Source organism: Amblyomma mixtum, chromosome 7 (assembly GCF_055824585.1).
Source record: "Amblyomma mixtum isolate Tamu chromosome 7, ASM5582458v1, whole genome shotgun sequence".
NCBI classification, from domain to species: Eukaryota; Metazoa; Arthropoda; class Arachnida; order Ixodida; family Ixodidae; genus Amblyomma; species Amblyomma mixtum.
In genome coordinates this window covers 145,792,820-145,812,497 of record NC_143018.1, presented here as the reverse complement: position 1 = coordinate 145,812,497, position 19,678 = coordinate 145,792,820, and the positions used below count along the sequence as shown (strand labels likewise).

Sequence of the window (19,678 nt, the reverse complement as noted above, 5' to 3'; positions counted from 1 at the left end):
AACTTCAGAGATGAATACTGTCCACTCCCACACAGATCGTCCACGGCGGAGAGGCAACTAACGGGCTGGACGCCGTGCTCCCCAACGCCACCGACGAAGACGCCTACCTTCAGCGCGCAGAAGCCGGGTCAAGAACCAACAGCACACTGATGTCAGATGCTACAAGCCCAGTGAGTGTGTGTGGACCCCCATCCGCCGCCGCAGACTCGGTGAAAACTGCTGCGCCGATATCTCGGCCCGTTCTTCGTCGACTGTAGCGGCCTTTACAAAAACCCGACAGCGGCGGGTCGAATCAGGGGATCGATTTGAGCGAGGTCAGCCCAACTCGACGACTGCGTGTTTACATGAACTCGATTTTAGCGAGCCGAGACCGCTTCAACTCCAGCGGCACCAAGTGTTAAACAGCGCAAGCGGCTGAGGGCAGTGCAGTCTCCAAGAGGGCGGCTTGATACCGCTGTCTCGGAGGCGCGACAGCGCAGGAGAAAAGCAGGTTCGCTTTTACCCTCTCCCCTCCAGCTAACCCGACTCTTCGACTCCATAAAGGCGGGTCAAGTGAGCTAACCTACCCCCTGCAGTCGAGTTAACTCGACTTACTCTGCCGCTTATTTTACTCGACCCGACAGCGTTTACATGAACCCGGCAACTGTTTTTTTACCCGACAAGAAAACTCGACTCGACTCTGCGGAGTTCATGTAAACCGGCCTTACGTGAATGGACTATGAAGTCGTCCCTTATTTAATGACAGCATCCCAGCGACGCCGCGCACAACCAGAAGTTCTCCATGCCGTGCGTCTAAAGACGTATTGTGGACGGTAAAGGACAGTGTCCATTCTCAGGGTGCATTTTGTTTTATCTCATTACTTGTTATTTTAAAGCATCGGGTTGATGCTTCTTTGAGAGAGGAGCAACGCAGCGAATTTTTTACTGTTTTTTCACGCTCAGAGCGGCCTGCACGGAGTTGTATCATTTTCTTTGTGATGCAAGACGCGACCAGATATATCTCGTTTGATAACATCCAGAAGGAGCCGAGGCCACATTGCTCCAGAATGCTGTGCTTACCGTATTTTCCGGTGTACAAGACGCACCCTTGTATAAGACGCACCCGCCATATATGCAGGCTGTCATTGAAAAAATTGGTATATAAGACGCACCCGTGTATAAGACGCACCCCAATTTACCCAGTTAGGCTAGTGAGGCTTAATCAAACATGCTTATGCGACCATCGTAAAATGCCCCGTACGTGTGAGAAGTTCTTAAGCAACGCTAAGTGATCGAAAAAGGCAACACTCACGCCATACCAGCCCACGTTTTAGCACAAAAGAAAAAAAAGCGAAAGAACTCTCTTTATGTCCATAACAATTTATTTTTACACAAAACCTTCAAAGTCTTCATCTTCGGATGCGCTATCGAAAAGGCAACACGTCTGAAGCATTCTCTTCGCACTACGTACTTGCAAAGGGTGACTAAAAGAAAACATCGGCTTCTCTTGGATTGTCTCGACAATGGCGAGAAGCGCGACTGTCGCTATATTTTGGCATTTCACATTACCTTTGCTTGGGGCCTCCGAAACGGCCGCGTGTTTAAGATCCCGGAAGTGGTCAACCCCGCCGTTTCATGATAAAGTTCACCTAAAAAAGTTGCGCACGGCGGTCTCCGTATTGAAGTATTAACCATGTTACAACCGCGTTATTGGTAGTAATATTTTTTCGGTGAAAAAAGCTTGAACATGAACCTAAGTAATTTCTGAACTCCCCCCCCAAAAAAACCGGAAAATTCGCATATAAGACGCACCCTTGTATAGGACGCACCAGCAAGGTTTTGAAAAAAAAAAAACTGCTTCTTATACACCGGAAAATACGGTACTTTGCACGGTGTGTGTCGAAATTCGTTGTCAGCTTTAAACTTGCCAAAGTCGAGAGCACCGGGCATTCTGTGCGACCACCGCCGAGCAAGCTTGTTTCTACATCGCCTCCTAGTCATTCAGTTTTTTTTGGGCGCTAATCAACCGAACAAACCGTTTCTTTTGGAAGCCTTCTTCGCTGACTGCCGTCGACAACACAAACCAGACCCACTCTTCCACTTTAATTCCCTCAGCGATCACCAGTAATGCACCTCCATTCATTTTGTGGTGTCGGTCTGCTTCCAAAATTTGGGGGGTGTTTGGAGATACTTGGGGGTTGACCAACTCTTAAATGCTATCGCATTTTATTCTTTAAAGGGCAACTGCAGCACTTTTTTGAGAATTTCGCAATATTCAAGGATTGAAATCTATATAGGCTGTAGGTAAAGCATGCCAAGTGTTTTTGCACTAGCATTCACAATAGTGACGTAATCGACGATTGAACTTTGCACTTCTCCTCAATGCACCAGAGGAGTCCGGGGAAATTCAGCGTGACGTCATGGAAGGTATGATTTCAAATTACCGCTGTCGTCAGCCGCACCCTGTCCTGACTCGTTAGGCGCTGCCAAACAACTCTCGGCAGGGTTCGCCTTCGGTGGCGTTGGTTTGTTTCCTTCAAAGCAGGCGTTTCTGCGTTGGAAATGAACCGATACCTTCGATGATGTCACCCCCCCCCCCCCCACACACACACACACACACACTTGGCATTGTGCACTGCTGAGAAGCTTGAAGGGCGTCCGGATTTTAATCGGCGATTACTTCACTACTTCAAGTGCTAGCCCAGAAAGACTTCGCATGCTTTACCTGCAAGTTTCCCACGTTCGACCCTCTTAAGCTCATTGATTTCTAAAACCTGTGCAGTTGCCCTTTTAAGGGGGCGGTTGACAAAGCCCCAAAGTATTTAATCGCCCTTTCTTTTGCGATTACTCATGGTATTCCTCTATAAAATGAATAAATAAATACATAAGCACCAACTTGCCCAGAGCGCAGCCTAATTCAAAGTTCATTGATCATCTATGCAATCCGCGAACCCACCACGCGGGACCTGGAACTCAGGCTCCTCTCTATTCCTTGCATTTCTTTTCTTTTATTTCCTCACTATGGCGAGTACGTACCCGTTTTCGTTCCATACGTCGCTTTCATTTGTACGGTTCATCCGGTACCCGATGTGGTGCTGTTTTCCTTTTCTTGTTTCGCTATCCAGCAATTTCTTCGTTTTTGTTCCTTAATTGGGTGAATATAATGGACTAACTTTGGTAAACAAACAGTTGGATTTGCTGCAGTTAGCCGCTGGAATGACCTGTCTCTTAGTGTTAAATGTGGTGGAGTTTATGGCACGAGTTTAAATAGGACAAGTTTTTTAATAGGCACTCTTTATGTACCCTGTCAGACCCTATCGCAAAATTTAAAAATATTGCATCAGTCTGAAAGTTACCATCAAGGTTAGCATGCAAGGCTTAGAAATTTACAGTTCGGTTTCGCAGAAGAGGACTTTGCGAAATCAACGGAACCCGTGCCGAGTGGAATGAAAGAAACTGTTCGTGTCTAGGAAGGCCATAATATGGGATTAAACTACATTTTCCGCCATTTTGTGAGGAACACTGGCTGAGGAGATGGGACGGCAAGTTAACGGAGATTGTTTCTTTCCAGCTTCATGGACGAAAACCACTCTTACGCTTTCAAATTGGTACGAGCGGTCGTTGCTGAGCGAAACCGCGAAAACGAAAACAGTATGATGGTAGGTAACGACGAATGTGTTCACCGCTCTTCAATGCCGGTGGCACAACACAAAACGGACGAAACACGAAGAGAGCACATCACGGAGGAGATTCCCTGTGGTCTTCTCTTCGTCTTTCATCGGTATTGCACTGTACCACCTGCAATGGTGTACCAACTAGCTCAAGTGTCGCTTTACTGCGTTCTTCAATACTCTTTAATTGACTACACCGCCACGAGCAGAGATAAGGGTCATGATGCCGCGCGCAGTGAAGCGAAAGCTCGGAATGCTAGCGTAATGTAGGCGCGCGGCGTGCACACCAGCTGCGTGCCCTGACGTCACTCCGCGCATGCGCACACAGCTGTTGGAGCTGTGGTGCCACGGCTTAGCGCGCAGCCACGCTGACCTCGCGAAGCGGCTGGCGTAGTGTAGCTGTCGCTACAAAAAAAAAGATCGTGTGGCGCAACGGATTGCAGTATAATAGGTGTCCTGGCTGAATAGTGCAGATGACAAGCATTTGTACTTGTTCTCGCTTCGCGGCACTATAAAGTATTTTTTTCTTTCCTTCTGAACTGCTCAGACTCATTGCAAATCGTGGTTAAAGGCGTTTTCACGGAAGCTGGTAAAATAACTATTTTTTGGAGTCGTGTTCGCTGCGGCTTCGGGTCGCAGTTCACTCGAGCTTGCCACGTAGCTTGAAGAAGCTGAATGGTTAAAAGGACGACACACATTTTCCAAGGAAGCGTTTGATGCTTAAACCACCTACATGATTTTACACTTGGTTCTCCTTGAACAGTAGCCATGTGTCGAAGGTTACCATCTGAATCTTCGCCGCGGAAGTTGGTGCCTGTACACGGTCCACTGCTACCGAAGCCTCCGAAGGTGCCAATCGGCTCTGCATGCGCCATAGCGGACCGCCACTTGCGAGAGGTCCACGGTACCACACGGATAGCCACTTGAGCGAACTACATTTGAATGGTGGGAATTTACAGAATGTGCTAAGCCATTCTGTCAGTCAGTCGGTTCGGAAGGGTCAAAAAGTGTGCGGTGGGATGGCGGACAGAGAGTAAAGAGTGAAGAACGCGAGAAAATACATAGCATTGATTAACAGCTAAAAGCATGTCAGAAGAAAACGCACAACACCACGACGCGCATTAACAAATGCTAGCCAAAGCGATGCAACGATTAAGGTGCACTTAGATGGGACAGACTACGGAGTGGATTCCAAGAGAAGGCAAGCGTAGCAGGGGGTGGCAGAAAGTTCAGTGGGCGGATGAGATTAAGAAGTTTGCTGGATATTAAAATTATACTTTGGGAAGATACGGTGGCCGCAGCTGGCGAAGGACAGGGTTAATTTGAGAGACGTGGAAGGGGCCTTTGCGCTGCAGTTTGCAAAGTCAGGCTGCTGACGTTCAGACCTCCTTTTTCGATAGTTGTAGTGTAGGCGTGAACCGCCCTTGAAGACCGTGAACCATGACAGCAAACGCATGGAACGAAACCCAGTTTATTCCGTGACGCACACACATATATATACACACAACTGTAGCCCCCTGTCGGTGTTCACATTGAAAAGGAAACAAGAACTAACTATACAACATATTCCCTCCCTTTATGTTAAGGTTAGTGAATTAGTGGATTAGTACGTATTACAACATCTCAAAGGATTTACTAATATCAAATGCACATGTACATGTAAACCATTGCAGTTTGAAAAAATGATCACAACACAGTCCATTTATGCAATCTTCACCCAGAGTTCACACTAGCCTACATGTAGCCATATCGGTCAGACGGTCGTCTCTTGCGAGGTGGCAGCACACGGCGCGGAGGGTCCGGCGTTTGAAGCAACGCCTCTGTTGTGTCTTGAGGTGGGTCCGGAGTGTGAAGAGCTGGTCCGAGCAATCGTGGGGCGTCAGAAGGCGACCCATGCTGAATGCGGACACACTCACCACTCTCACTGGGGTACCACGATTGAAGCGCCGCTGGAATCCTTGACAGCTTGGCCGCATTCCACATCTTGCCGTCGTCGAGACGGAAAGACGATCGCCCATGTTTCTTCGTTACCTTGCGGGGACCCGTGAAAGCGAAGTCTCCCTTGAACGAAGTAGCTGGCTTCTTCACCCGCACATAGTCCCCAACTTTCACAGTAGTCTCTTTCGCAGACCTGCGGCTATCCGTATACTTCTTACTGTACTGCTGTTGCTTCTTCACCCGTTCGCGCAGGCGCTCCAGCTCAGAGTCTGGGGAGCTGAAAAAAAGGCAGGCGACGGGTATCCGACAATATCAAGTCTTGTTCTTGGTACGCGTCCATGGAGCAGTAATGCAGGGGTAAGCCCCGTAGTTGCGTGCGGAGTGCAGCGGTAAATTCCAAGGTACTCGATTACTGCTTGACGAAGCGGACGCTGCTCTAACGCTGCCACTTGAACATGCGACTTGAAAACTCTGTTGAAGCGTTCAAATTCCCCGTTCGCTTGAGGATGATACAAGGATGAGTGCAGAAGGCGGATGCCACGATCTTTTAGAAATTGTTCAAACTCCCTAGACGTGAACTGTGGCCCATTATCACAAACCACTTCATCCGGGTTACCTTCACGGGAAAATACAGAAAGCAAGAACTTTGTGACTGTAGTGGTGGAGACGTCGGAGCTGAAGTGTACCTCGGGCCACTTCGAAAAATAGTCCACCAGCGTAATCGCAAACCGACAGTCATGCGGAGCTCGCTCCAGGGGTCCCACGATGTCGAGTGCTATCTTTTGCCATGGACCGTCTGGGAATGGCACTGGCTGCAGTGGTGTAGCAGATACTTTGGCGCTCTTGTCTGCTCCCTGGCAGATGCTGCAGGTCTGAATCGCGAGCTCGACTTGCCGATCCATGCCCGGCCACCAAAACCGCTCTCGTAGACGCACCTTCGTCCTGACAATTCCGGGATGGGCGCTCATGTGCTGCGGCGATCACTTACGGAGTCAGTGCTTCTGGAACAATAAGGCGCTCTCCGCGGAGCAACAAGTTATCAACAACGGACAATTGTTGCTGCACCTTGCAATATGGCTTAAGTTCAACCGGAAGCAATTTGTGCGAAGGCCACGATGACTGGACGTAAGAAATGACTTGTTGTAACGTGTTGTCTTCAGCTAGACTCTGCTGGAATTGCTCTTTGGTGATGCACGATGGCGCTTGAATGAATGCTACCACTTCATCTGTAGACGTTTCGTGCTGCTGTAACGCAACTGGAAGACGGGAAAGAGCGTCTGCAACTTGGTTTTCCAATCGCTTCCGGTATTTCACCGTATAGTTATACCGAAGAAGTCGCTCTGCCCAGCGTGCTATGCGCCGCGGCCGTCTACCAGTACCTTGACTTGACAAGAGAGATACCAAAGCCTGGTGATCTGTGTACAGTGTGAAGTGGCGCCCCCAAAGATACGTGTGCCAATGCTCGATAGCCCAGACACACGCGAGCGCTTCGCGTTCTCCCACGGCGTACCTTCTTTCTGCAAACGTCAGAGTCCTTGACGCCAACGCCACTGTGAATAACTTGTGCCCATGCATCTGTTGAAGAACTGCTCCGAGGCCGCACTCGGATGCATCTGTGGCGACAACGACTGGAAGAGATGCGTCGAACATCCGGAGCACTGTCCCGGAATCGAGCATGGACTTAACTTTTTGAAAGCTGGCATCAACATTCTCAGACCAAATAAAAGGCACATTCTTGCGAAGAAGGGCTCGACAAGGCTCGACAACATCGGCTTAATTTGGAACGAACTTTGCGTAATATTCCACTAAGATCGAAGACTAGCAGCATCCGTGGGAGCAGGGATGTTTTTCGCATGTTCTGGATGTTTTTGGCATCATTCCACAACCTTCTCAGGTTGTGGAATGATGCCATCGGGCGTGCCTTTGTGGCCAAAGATTGAAAGTTCATTTGTGCAAAATACACACTTGTCATTTAGCTTGAGCCCTGCTTCTTTTATACGCCTGAGAACGGTCGCAAGGTTCTCCCAGTGTTCTTTTTCACTCTTTCCAAAAACAATGATGCCGTCGATGTAAAACAAGACACCAGAACATCCTTGAAGAATTTGCGACATCATGCGTTGGAAGGCCGAATGGGCGGAAGCTAATCCAAAGCACACACGCTTGACGCGATAAAGTCCGTCGTGTGTTACGAAGGCTGTCAAATCGCGGCTCTCTGGATGTAGCAAAACTTGGTGATAAGCAGATGCCAGATCTAACTTGGAAAAGTGTGTTGCACCCGCAAGGCTGTGCAGAAGTTCTTCAGTGTGGGGAAGCGGAAAATTGTCCGGCACGACGGCCTTGTTGGCTTCTCGAAGGTCGACACACAGGCGAATCCCTCCATCTTTTTTTTTTTACCACGACGATAGGGGAGACCCATTCTGATGCGTTGACGCGCTCAATCACATCCGTCTCTTCCAGCCGACGAAGTTCTTCTGAGCCCAAAGGTCGTAATGACAGTGGTAGGCGGCGAAGCTTAGACTCAGTGGGTTGGACGGATGGACTCGTTTTGACCTGGTGAACAGAAGTCTTAGCCAGACCAATGCCCTCTCCAAACAGACAATGGAACTCTTCTCTTAAGTAGCTGGGGAGCCCAGCATAACACGGATGCGTTTCTTTGACATAACATCGTTCTTGGCTACCAGCTGCAGGGGCAGTTGTCCCAAGGCAAAAAAGGGATAAGCCCTCAATTCGTAGATTAAGAGCTCTAATCGCATCGATACCGAGAAGCGAAGTGCCCCGATACACGACATAAAACAAAATGGATGCTGTACGAGCCATGTACGTAACCTCAGAGATAAAACATCCATGCACCGGTATGGGCTGTCTTGAATAGTCCAATAACTTAACTAGCGGGGCAGTACAGTGTGCTTTACTGGAGAAATGCTGGTTGAAGAAGCTTTACGACATAATGGAAACTGCTAATCCCGAATCAACTAAGAACGCTAAGCTGGTGTTTCCTACTAAGACATCAATATGAATACCAGGGTGAGTGGATGCGGCCACTACCAGAATGTTTGCAACGTCACTGCGTTCTTCACTGCTCAGTTCCCGAACAGAAGCAACGCGTCGATCCTTATTGCACACCGACTTGAAATGACTGACCCGACCGCAGCAATGGCAGCGTTTCCCTTTAGCCGGGCAGTGGAACGACGCAGCCGAGTGCTGATTAGAACCGCAATGAAAGCAGTGGAAGGGGGCGTTGCTCTTGGTAGCAACATGCTCTACACTTGTAGACGCAAAAGCTTGGACGTCTTGAGTTGTCTGTTCTAGCTGAGTGGCCACAAGCACAGCACGCGAAAAAGAAATACTCGAGCCATCGAGCAACAGACGCTCACGGAGATGTTGCGAAGAAATGCCTGTCACGAACTGATCACGGAGCGCATCCTCAAGCGCGGCGAACGAACAAGCAGCTGCATGCTCACGTAATGGAACAACATACTCGCTGATAGATTCTCCTGGCTGCTGGACGCGTTTGCGAAAACGGTGACGTTCTACGACGATATTAGTTCGGGTGGTAAAATGGTTCCCCAAGGCCGTAACCGCATCGTCATATGGCGAAGGTGCCGTCTCTGTCTGTTTGGGCAACAGTCCGGTGCTTGCGCCCTCACTATCTGCTGGCAGATCCTTAGGTGGTAGCGCTCTCACCTTCTGTGGCATCTTTGGCTGACACAGGAAGCGTGAAGAATATTCGCTGGCCTTCGACGCCCAGACTGTGGATAAGAAGGGCTTTAAGAAGAACTCTAGTTTGGGCTAGTTGGTTCATGATTCAACAGGAAAATGGCGCAAAAGACGTGGACAAAAGAGACAAACACGACAGGACCAACGCCAACTTACAACTGAATTTATTTCGCACCAAACCCGCCTTTAAGTAGGCCAACACGCCCTAACATCCGTTAAATCACGCACAGGCAGTAGAAAAGATCACTGTAAGATATCTAACACATGAAGCGCGATAGCAACCACGTAACATACTATCATGGCTAAAAAAACCCAACAAAAGTATAGCAAACAACACTAAAACGGTCATGGCCAAGCAACTCTTAAACACCAAAAACGATACACACTCATGAGTGATACGAGATGACCAACAAGAAACGTGGAAAAAAAGGTGAAGAATGAAGCGTTAAGACCAAAGCAGTGTCAAAGGTAAAAAAAGGTTGAAATGGATGTAGAGTGCAAACCTTAAAATTGGAAACGAAAAACCAGCAGCCACATGAATGATAACCGATGACCAACCAGAAAAAAGATGGACGCGAAGCTGAGACCAAAGTCGGCGTCAAAGGTATAAAAACGAGAAAAAATTGGAAACGAACAACCAGCAGCCATATGAATGATAACCGATGACCAACAAGAAACATGAAAAAGGATGAATGCGGAGCTCAGACCAAGGTCAGCGTTAAAGGTGTAAAAAACGAGAACAAAAACCGCGCAAAAACCGCACATCGTCAAAAAACCGTCAAAAATTGCAACCAATGCCAAAGAAAAGAGCGTGCACAACAAAACAAAACGAAGAGCTTACAGAAAACTTTCTAGAAAAGTGTACTCCTCGTTGCTAAGCGTAATGGATGGCTTGCTGACGCATCTGCTCCCTTCTTTCCTGATGTAAAAGGCTTCGACCACCTCTCTCTCAAATCTGTCCTTCCCACTCCTCAAAAAAATAGTTTTCTCGAACTCCGGACGGCAACCCCTGCAGGCTTTGCAATGATCCACTAGAAAGCTTCCTTCGTTATTCCGCAGATTCCGGCAGTGCTCGCTGGCTCGCTCATTAAAACATCGACCAGTTTGGCCAATGTAGCTGAGCCCGCAACTTAAGGGAATCTGGTAAACAACCCGCGTCCTGCACCGTGTGAACTTGTTTTGATGTTTCACAGTACAAGCCGGTTGTTTTTTCCCGTTAGTCATTGCGCAAAGCTTAGAAAGTTTGCAGGGGGCTGAGAATGCGACCTGAACATTATGTCTGCCTGCTACTTTTTTAAGGTTGTGTGAAACCTTGTGGATATACGGTATTACTGCCACACGGTTGCGTGAAACCGGATCTTTGCTTTTAGGACCTTGCTTGGTTTCTTGTTTTCTTGGTTATCCTTAAAGACACTTCTGAGCATGAGCTAGACGCTGCGGTCGCAAGGACTATGTCCGTGTTTTCAGAACACAGCCAAGGCCTCAGTTTTACTAAGGAGGTCCCGACAAATGGCGAACTCCAGTTCTTGGACCTTAGGGTACGGTTTTGCAAAGATGGCTTGTGTAGGCCATGTAGAATCCGCGTTCAAAGAAAGGTTTGCTCCCCTTTGACAGTGCTCATTCGAAGCTTGTGAAGCGGGCAATTGTTTCGAACTCCTTGCAAGCGTCTTTGAACAAATCATGCCCCCATATGGTCTCGTCCAGTTTCAGTGCTCAAGTTCAGCGGTTAAAAGAAGCAGGATACCCCTCTTGTATGGTTACTTCCGTGTGTGAAGCCATACTGCAGAAGCTGAAGCAAGGTCCTAAAAGCAAAGATCCGGTTTCACGCAACCGTGTGTCAGTAATACCGTATATCCACAAGGTTTCACACAACCTTAAAAAAGTAGCAGGCAGACATAATGTTCAGGTCGCATTCTCAGCCCCCTGCAAACTTTCTAAGCTTTGCGCAATGACTAACGGGAAAAAACAACCGGCTTGTACTGTGAAACATCAAAATAAGTTCACACGGTGCAGGACGCGGGTTGTTTACCAGATTCCCTTAAGTTGCGGGCTCAGCTACATTGGCCAAACTGGTCGATGTTTTAATGAGCGAGCCAGCGAGCACTGCCGGAATCTGCGGAATAACGAAGGAAGCTTTCTAGTGGATCATTGCAAAGCCTGCAGGGGTTGCCGTCCGGAGTTCGAGAAAACTATTTTTTTGAGGAGTGGGAAGGACAGATTTGAGAGAGAGGTGGTCGAAGCCTTTTACATCAGGAAAGAAGGGAGCAGATACGTCAGCAAGCCATCCATTACGCTTAGCAACGAGGAGAACACTTTTCTAGAAAGTTTTCTGTAGGCTCTTCGTTTTGTTTTGTTGTGCACGCTCTTTTCTTTGGCATTGGTTGCAATTTTTGACGATTTTTTTGACGATGTGCGGTTTTTGCGCGGTTTTTGTTCTCGTTTTTTACACCTTTGACGCTGACCTTGGTCTGAGCTCCGCATTCATCCTTTTTCATGTTTCTTGTTGGTCATCGGTTATCATTCATATGGCTGCTGGTTGTTCGTTTCCAATTTTTTTCTCGTTTTTATACCTTTGACGCCGACTTTGGTCTCAGCTTCGCGTCCATCTTTTTTCTGGTTGGTCATCGGTTATCATTCATGTGGCTGCTGGTTTTTCGTTTCCAATTTTAAGGTTTGCACTCTTCATCCATTTCAACCTTTTTTTTACCTTTGACACTGCTTTGGTCTTAACGCTTCACTCTTCCCCTTTTTTTCCACGTTTCTTGTTGGTCATCTCGTATCACTCATGAGTGTGTATCGTTTTTGGTGTTTAAGAGTTGCTTGCGGCCATGACCGTTTTAGTGTTGTTTGCTATACTTTTGTTGGGTTTTTTTAGCCATGATAGTATGTTACGTGGTTGCTATCGCGCTTCATGTGTTAGATATCTTACAGTGATCTTTTCTACTGCCTGTGCGTGATTACACGGATGTTAGGGCGTGTTGGCCTACATAAAGGCGGGTTTTGTGCGAAATAAATTCAGTTGTAAGTTGGCGCTGGTCCTGTCGTGTTTGTCTCTTTTTTCCACGTCTTTTGCGCCATTTTCCTGTTGAAGAAGGGCTTTGCGACGCTCTGCCGAAAAATCAGACGCTCCCGAAGCCAGCATGTAGTTCTCGAATAGTCGCACCCATTGTGACCAAGGAAGAGCCGGGCGACCTGGAACAGGCAGAAATGGGGGCGGTGGTGCGAGTCCGGAAAAGCTCATGACTGGAAGCGAAAAGGTTGTTACGCCCGCTCTTCCGTTCATCCTCGTCGCCAATGTAGTGTAGGCGTGAACCGCCCTTGAAGACCGTGAGCCATGACAGCAAACGCATGGAACGAAACCCAGTTTATTCCGTGACGCACACACATATATATACACACAACTGTAGCCCCCCTGGCGGTGTTCACATTGAAAAGGAAACAAGAACTAACTATACAACAATAGTGCAATAGGTGAAGTTTGCCGTGGAGAAAAAGTTTCCCTCAACACACAGCCTGGAGCTAACGCATCCCTTATTCGCACCAGCTGCCTGCGCCCATAGGACCGGAACCGCGCCGCTCGCTTCGTTGCCCTAGTGGTTCGCCGACGCGTTGTTGTCAGAGTTTTACTGTAAAAATACTGTCGCGTCGATGTTTGTATGCTGACGAGATAGAAGAGGCTTTCTGCTGCCCGCAATGCAGATAGAGCATGGAGACTGGGAACTTTGCACGCTGTGTAGCGGAGCACTTATCAGGCCAAGTCCTTACCAGGCACCAAGCTGCTGCTTCTAAAGGGATGATTTTAGTGGGCCTATGTTTTCAACCGTTGTTTTCGTTCATGCTCGCAAGATTTCAGGACGCATTTAATTTCAAACAGTATGCACTGCCTACGCTGCTCTTGGCAACATAACCGCGTAAACAAACCTAAGCTTTCATCATCATCATCATTTATTGTCCCTTAAAGGCCCCTGTCGGGGTATTACATAAGGGGGGAGCGTATACAAGGTTGATGTGGAAAAACAAAGGTCACAAAAATATAACAGTGCAATATAGGAACATAAAGAGAAGCAAAGAACGCGATAGTTAGCACGGTGCAGGTAAAAAATTGCCTTTAGGCCACAAGCACCACACACGTCGGCGAAAGGTTAGGGCAGCAAAACTCAATACAGGGAAAATGATTTCATATAAACACAAATCGAAGAAAAAAAAAGACATGTCAACCCAGGTGATCTACAACATCGCCTTGTCGCATCGTGCACATTTGTTAGTAAGTCGGGCAGATGGTTCCATTCTTCAAATGCGGTCGGAAAGAAGGACTTGTTAAAAGCATTGGTGGAGCCATGAAGTCGTTGGACGCTATTTGAATTAAAAAGGCGGCGCGATGTACGAAAGGGAGGATATATAAGGGAACCACGGAGACAGGGGAAATTGAAGTATAACTTATGGAACAAACCGAGGCGCGCAATTTTTCGTCTGAGAGCTAAGGAAGTGAGGTCAAGTGATGATTTAATGGAGCTTACGCTGGAATGAAAGTCGTATGTTGACGATATGAAGCGTGCTGCACGGTTCTGGACGGCTTCAAGCATGTTAATTAGGCAGGACTGATGAGTACTCCATATCGAGGATGCATACTCCAGCCTACTGCGGACAAAAGTTTCATATGCCAGTTTACGTATGTTAGCGGGCCGCTACTTACGCAACCAAGAATAGACAAGAGCAATTGCTAGGCGTTGTTTGTTAACTGCAGTCGCTGAGCACACACGAATAACGTAAACGTGCCCGGCTGTTGTTGTAATTGTAGGTCTTATTACGGGAAGCGTGTACGAATTGTTACCCGCAAAGACTGGGGTGAGGTGACGATATATATATTTACTCCAGCTCCATTGCATTACAATACTTTTCGCGCTTCATTATTTCCTCATGCCTTCGCTGTGACTGGAAACATGCCCTCAGACGGATGGATAGTAAGAGCCAAACAGATTCGGACGAAAATATTGCGTCATAGTGGATTGTATCACTGTGATTGGGCAGGACATGTAATGCGAAGGCAAGATAACCGCTGGTCCTTAAGGGTAACGGAGTGGATTCCAAGAGATGGCAAGCGTAGCAGGGGGTGGCAGAAAGTTAGGTGGGCGGATGAGATTAAGAAATTTGCGGGGATACGGTGGCCTGAACTGGCGAAGGTCAGGGTTAATTGGAGAGATATGGGAGAGGCTTTTGCCCTGCAGTGGGCGTAGTCAGGCTGAAGATGATGATCATGATGATGACCGCACAGCGTTCCAAGGTTATGGAATAATAACCAGATATCCTGACACGTTTCACTACTTGCGTGGGATGTCCGTGGCATGTCCTTGTATTACATTTTAGATGTCTTGACACCGTACCAGTTGAATATCCCGTTCGGGTGATATTACGGACATTTACTTTAATCACGTCTCATTACATTCTCATAAAGTTCTTAACAACGATGGCAGGGTGGATTATTATGTTTTTTTTTGCAGTAGAAAATAACCGCAACGTGGTACGCTCATTTTTATTTCTTGTTTGTGTCATCACAGATTCATAACTGAATAAAATGATATTGTTTAACATGCAATAGCCACTAGCTCCAAAGGAGAGTCTTAGATTTGGAGCTTATGAGCTGTGAAAATTCTTCGTTCTGTGCATGTGCGCTCAATATATTAATGGAGCATGACATCTGGTTTGTAGCGTATTTGTAGCCTGATCTGTGTTTCGCGTATGCTTGTAGATTGACATGTTCACCATGAAGGCGTGTCATGCTATGCAAGTTTTATTCTTAAAAACGACAAAAACTTTATTATTGTAATTAGCTGTAGCAATTTAATTCTTAGTGACGTCATAAGTCAAGTCAAGTTTATTTCAGCTCTTGTCATACAAAACCGTGGGTGCCGAAAAAAAAAGCGGTTCGCAATAACCGCTTGGCAAGCTTCGTCACCCGTAGAAGTCGTCAGCATTACCCTAAAACAGGTAAGGCCGTGAATACGGACAACCTGAGGCCCATATCACTGACCTCATGTGCGGGCAAGCTTATGGAGACGATGGTACGGGATCGCCTCTCTCCATACCTGGAGAGTAAGGGCTTCTTTGCAGTCACCATGTTCGGGTTTCGCCCTCACATGTCTGCACAGGATGTCCTTCTCCAGCTGCACAGGGATGTAATACGACCCACAACTATGCAACACAATGACAAAGCCATCCTCGACCTTGATCTGAAAGGGGCTTTCGACAATGTGAAACACGGAAGCATCCTGGCCAACTTGAGTTCTACCAATTGTGAGGCTAGGACCTACGCGTATGTAAGAGATTTCTTGTCTAATCGCCAGGCCTTTCTTCGGATTGAGGGCGAGGAATACGGCCCTTACATGATGGGAACACGGGGTACCCCTCAGGGAGCAGTGTTATCACCGCTCCTGTTCAACATTGCTATGATGCGCCTCCCAAGCCAATTGGCCCGGGTGGAAGGCATTCAACACGCGTTATATGCAGATGATATTACAATTTGGACCACTCAGGGGAGCCTTGGGGACATGGAGGACCGCCTTCAGCAGGCTGCTTCCATAGTCGATGCGTATGCTAATGACTGTGGGCTCCAATGTGCTCCAGCGAAATCAGAGCTTCTGCATGTCAGAGCGAACCCAAAGGATAGGACAGCAATACACATCTCTCTGTCAGGAGGTCCTATTAGAGAGGTGGAGGAGCTCCGTATTCTGGGCCTTTTCATTCACCAGAGACTCAGACCGGACTCCACTATTGCGAAACTGAAGAGAGTAGGCGAACAGGTAGGGCGCATGATCCGCCGCGTTTCCAACAAGCGGGGTGGTCTGCGGGGCAGGGACGCGCTTCGGCTCGTCTATGCCTTCGTGACTAGCCGGATCCTCTACGCCGTGCCATATCTCCGCTCTACTAAGCAAGACGAGGCGCGAATAGACGTCATCATCCGCAAGGTAACTAAGCGGGCCCTGGATCTCCCGGTGGCTACCTCTAATGCCAAACTCAAGGCATTGGGGGTGCTAAACTCCTACCAGGAGCTGCGGGAGGCCCACCTCGTGAACCAATACACGCGGCTCACGCAGACGGCTCCTGGGCGCCGCCTGCTAAACCGCTTACACATCCAACACGACTGCACTCCAGAGGAGGCGGAGCGTATCCCAGTACTATGGCGCCATATGCTCTGGGTCTCCCCGCTCCCCCGTAACATGGACACCGACATGCATGAAAACAGACGACAAGCGCGGGCTCGGGCTCTTGAGAGACAACACGGCTCCCGACCCGGTGTATATTATGTAGACGTAGCAGGGCCATCGCCCACGGGATTTTACTCGGCCGCTGTCGTTCACCAGGAAATGCACGTTGATGGACTCTCCTTTCGAGCCCCGAATTCAATGCGGGCCGAGGAAGTAGCGATAGCGCTTGCTGCCGCCCACGCCAATTCGAGAATAATCATCACGGACTCCTGTTGTGACTGTACTTCGGACCACGTGGGCCCGATCATGCAGCTACCGTGAACATTCATCGAGGCCGACAACCCCGCGACGGCGGTGGGAAGTGGGATGCTTGGAATGCCCCTCCGAGCCTCAGCGGATTAGTGTAGCAGGAATTTCAAGGGCCATTGTCAGCAGTAACCCAAGCGAAATTCCTTGAGCGGATTAGTGTAGCAGGAATGCAGGAGGTATTGTTCGAGCGACCACAGAGGAGGCGACGGGCCGGCGCCGGTCACGCTGGCGGATAATTGAAGAATTCTGTGGCCCCGACTCGCGTTCTGGGCATTCGGCGGGGAAGCAAGTTCATTCACCTGCTGGAAGACTTCGGGAGATTCCTTTCCCGCAGGGCTGGATGAGTCGGCATCTCCTCCTCTCATCGACCCAGCTGCGGGAGAGGGGAAAAGCTCGCACCTGCCCAGCCGTGGGTGGTAACAAGAACGTCCCCTTCGGTCCATCCGATTGGACAGTGCTCGTCGACCATTATTCCCCAGCCAGGGATCTGGGGAAACCGAACGATATTTAACTCGGCCGTGAGTGTGGCCGAAAGAAGCCTGCTAGCTCCAGTCGACTACGGTTGACGAAGACGTTCCCCTTTCACTGAGAGCCATTCTCAGTCCCGCTCTATGTAAATAATGTAATTATGTGAATACAGTTTTTTTCCTTCACTTCCCCTACTTCCCGTCTCCGGCCCACGTTCCTTCCTCCTTCGGCACTGCGGCGGTGATCCTGGACCCGATGCCTGGTGGGACACGCTACAAGCACGGCAAAATATATCAACTGGTTGGCAGCGGCGGGATCTTCCACGCTTGGTCCTGGCTTCAGCAGTGGTGAGCGCTTGACTTTCTTTAAGAATCTGCCAGGCTTGATAACTCTGGAAATTTATCACTACCTGTAGATTGTTTTCCTGCACGTGCTCGCTTAAGCATTTCACGTAGCAGCTTATTTTTGAAAGTCCTCGTTCGGGAATTGCCATGGATTTGAGCAAGCTAAAGAAGCCAGAGTTGATGTTGCTGTGTGAAAAGCTGGGTATTGAGGCCAGGAAAAGTCACAGAAAGCCGCAGCTGATTGAGGCTATTAAGGAATGTGGTGCTAAGGAGGAGGGTGACAAAATTTTGGAGACCTGGGAAGTCATTCAGGAGGGAATCAGGAACGCTAAGGAGGAGGCCGACAGGGTTGAAAAAGAACGCCTTTACCGTAAGGAAGTCGCTAAGAAGGAGGCTGACAGGATTGAAAAAGAACGCCTTTACCGCAAGGAAGCCGCTAAGGAGGAGGCCGACAGGGTTGAAAAAGAACGCCTTTACCGCAAGGAAGCCGCTAAGAAGGAGGCTGACAGGTTAGACAAAGAAATTGCTCTAAAGCGTTTGGAGTTGCAACAAATTTTAGAGGCGAAGCGCACCGACAGGAATTCGACATTAAATCAGGAGGTTTCGGCGCGAAAAGAAATTAAAGTCGGCAATGAAAACTGCGTGTCTTTGCCTATTGCCCGCGTCGCGATCGAGAGCCCGCTCGGGGTGCGTCTGACCGAGGCAGCCATCTCCCAAAACCTGCCTAAGCAGCATCACTCGATTTCCTCAAATCGCTCGGATATGCTGCCCAAAGAAAAGGGCCTTTGTTTTGGAGATAACGCTGCGCAGGTCCTTACCACTTCGAAGGCTCGTGAATTCGCAGCGCCAGCAGAGCACGTAGTTGAAGAGGGCAAACCTGATAGCGACTGTGGAGCTCCAAGCCAGAGCGCGGCGTTAGCTGAAAAGCGCGATGCCGCGCAGATTTCCCTTTCAACCCAGAAAGACTTAGGCGCAGCGCAAAAAGGTAGTCCTCCAGAAAGCAGTCGCGCGCTGAAAGCGGCAACTGCAAGTTCTATTGTAAGCGAGGAATGCGCCTCAGCGCTGCCTCGAAACAATGATCAGTTCAACAATCAGGGAACGACAGCCGCTCGCGACCAAACACCCGAAAATGAGTTATGTTCCAATGAAACCAGCGTCTCTTTGCCAACTGGCCGAGTCGCGATCGAGAGCCCGCTCGGGGTGCGTCTGACCGAGGCAGCCCTCTCCCAAAACCTGCCTAAGCAGCATCCCTCGATTTTCTCAAATCGCTTGGATATGCTGCCCAAAGGAAAAGGCCTTTGTTTTGGAGATAGTGCTGCGCAGGTCCTCACCATTTCGAAGGCTCGTGAGGTCGCGGCGCCAGCAGAGCACGTGGTTAAAGAGGGCAAACCTCAACCTGTAAGCCCGAAGCCTGTAAATTCTCACGGTGATGAGCTAGAGCAGGCTTTATTGCAAACTGTGGATGAGACGAACGCCGGCGACTTAAGCCGTGACGGCTCCGCGCTACCTAATGACGAGCCAGCCCAGGACTTACTCACTACTAGCACAGGGGTAAAGAGTACCGATAGTAGTGCAGGCGATAGTGAGTCTTCCGAAGTAGGCGCAAGGGATGAGCTGGGGCTAGGTGAGGAACTGAATAGGAATCTAGTGTTGCCCCACTCAGATGGCTTTCTCGAACTCCTTCGTGTGGACAGAGAAACGTTCACGGCTGAGCAAGAGAAAGACCAATCTCTACGCAACTTGAGTCACCAAAGTGACATAGGTGTGTCACGGAAGAACATACCTTTCCAGCTCCGTTCTGGCCTGCTGTACCGCCAGTATAAGGATAGGAAAGGTATCCAACACGACCAACTTACTGCCCGCGTCGCGATCGAGAGCCCGCTCGAGCTGCGTCTGACCGAGGCAGCCGTCTCCCAAGACCTGCCTATGCAGCATCCCTCGATTTTCCCAAATCGCTTGGATAGGCTGCCCAAAGAAAAGGGCCTTAGTCTTGGAGATAACGCTGCGCAGGTCCTCACCAGTTCGAAGGCTCCAGAATTCGCAGCGCCAG

The 19,678-nt window shown here is 49.0% G+C and overlaps 1 protein-coding gene and 1 pseudogene across 1 annotated transcript in view; one reads left to right on the top strand and one right to left on the bottom strand.

The window, feature by feature from the left end:
• The window catches only part of LOC149337784 (muscle calcium channel subunit alpha-1-like), a 615,266-nt gene that overhangs the window by 132,007 nt on the left and 463,581 nt on the right, over window positions 1-19,678 (top strand). The window lies entirely within an intron of this gene.
• LOC149337788 (uncharacterized) lies at window positions 5,385-12,588 on the bottom strand (annotated as a pseudogene).